Genomic DNA, 2241 nt, shown 5'->3' with positions numbered 1-2241 from the left:
CCCATGAGATCTGAGTAGTTTTCTCTGTCTTTCTCCTTGTCTCGAGATTTGTTAAATGGTTATTTGAATTGGTGAAGCAAGAAAATGTTTAAGAAATTGTGATGATCTTTTCATTTCGATCTTAATTGACTTTCAATTTGGCCATTTGATTTGTTAAAATATGTTGAGTTTTACAACTAAAGTGAAGATTACATCCAAGATTTAGGGAGGTCAAAGCCCTTGGAAGTTAGGTGCAAATAAATAGGGAAACAATATTATCGGGCGTAGAATTGGAGATTTTAGAGTGACAAACTAAAATATTCAATTCAGTCCTATCGTTTGGGTGCTAAAGTGTAGATATTAGCCCTCAGGTGAAGGGAATGTGGGAGCTCCAAAGTGAGAGCTAGTACCCTCCCAGCCTAGCCGCAGATTCAGTAAACAAGCGTAGGATTAGTCAATGTTGTTTTTGTCTGGACCAAAGGGTAAATAATAGGTATGCTCCTATTTGACACAATATAAATTGAACTAATTCACTTTATCCATTCACTATAATTTCTTGACAAGGAGAAGGATGTTTTCTTATATATTGAATATCACAATTAAACCCTCATTAGTATCATTAGTTATTTAATAATTATTAAAATTACATACTTATTTCAATTGCCTATTAGTGACAGATAAGCAAATTGAACTTCGTTTTATTGATTAAAGTATTGTTTTTCTAAAATCTTAGTTCGCAGTTTTAAACCACTCCCTGTGGGATCGATATCTAGGACTCCATTAGAGCTCTTATATTACTTGAGTGATACGTATACTTGTGTTGATAAGTGTGACTTTACAAAAATTGAATATTTATTATGTACATATTTGTCTTATATTTTAAGCATATAAGAAGTCGCTGTCAGTGTGCCACCTCAACCTACGACAGCTTTGAAGCTCCACGCGGCGCTCTTCCATTTGACGCCGCCATGCACCTCAGCACTGACTCGTCCCGTTGTTTATGTCCCGAAGTGTTGGCCGGCTCAATCCCCTCCGTCCATTTGATACACACTCGATCAAACGGCTCCCCATCATCATCCCCGATAGAATGATCCCTTGACCGTCCACACTAAAACCCTAAGATCTCAGCTTAGACTCAACCAAATCACCTCGGGTTTGATCCTATAGGCTCATCTAAGTGAGACAAACACATCCATATGATAATCATGCAATTAAATTAAGCCTAATTAAATGGAACCATTGCTCTGAGAAGTGTAGCTTCAATCATAGGGTCTTGGCACGTTCGTTGGGGTCCAAGGAGACTAGGGATTGAGTCCCTCGTCTTTGTGTAAGGCCTATGTATGAATTCGGATTTGGGTGTTGTTGGGTGTTGTTCTAGAGCTATGGTAGAGGCTGTATGGAAGGGGGATTTTATGGGGCTTTGGCTTCTTTCTTGGTTGTGAGGGTGTGAGTAGAGTTAATTTGAGTTTGGTGGAGTGTGGAGGTGTAATGGACTATGTCCTGGTTTCCGGCAAGGTCCCAAGGTCCAAATTGAGCTCCGACAATGGGAATTGGTGAGAGAAAATGGTTGGAATGCACTGAGGGGATCTTAGGTAAGCTATGTGGGAAGTTTGGAGAGGCCTCTCTAAGGAAATTTCAGCACACCTCCCATGGCCGTGGAGGTGAGTTTTTATGAAAATGGCCACGGGCGGCCACTAGGCTGGTCGGCCGGCAGGGGGAGGTGGCTAGGAGCTCAGGGAACCCAGGGGAATATGTCACAACAATTTAGTGCAATAATACCTAATTTTGGTAAGGATATTTTAAGCACATGCATTTTTGGAAATAATATCCCTTGATTTTGGGGATCTGTGGTCATTGGATTGATTTAAGTGTTTTCATGGTGTTTGGACTGGTCATTAAGTCCAACTAATGGCTGTGGTGGATTTGGACTGGTCACTAAGTCCAACTAATGGCTGTGGTGGAGTTAATTTGGTGACTTTAGGGTGGTTAGGTCACATTTAGTGCATGGGTCCAAGTGGTGCAAATGACCAAAACTTGGGTTTGGGCTAGGTTAGCCATGTCAATTGTCACAAATAAATTTTCATTTGGTGTAGATGATTATAATGAACAACTTTGGTGAAGGTTGGAAGTGATTTTGAGCTCAATTGAAGGGTCAATTTGAGGGAATTTTGAATTTTAGTCAATTTGGTCATGTTGGGCTAGGCTTGGGTCTAGCTTGGGTTAGCCTTGGGCTAAGTCCAAATTGATTGTTGTAAATTATCA

The sequence above is a fragment of the Phalaenopsis equestris genome, unplaced genomic scaffold (genome assembly GCF_001263595.1).
Source record: "Phalaenopsis equestris unplaced genomic scaffold, ASM126359v1 Scaffold000588, whole genome shotgun sequence".
In the NCBI taxonomy this organism is placed as follows: domain Eukaryota; kingdom Viridiplantae; phylum Streptophyta; class Magnoliopsida; order Asparagales; family Orchidaceae; genus Phalaenopsis; species Phalaenopsis equestris.
Note: the sequence above shows the minus strand (reverse complement) of the source record.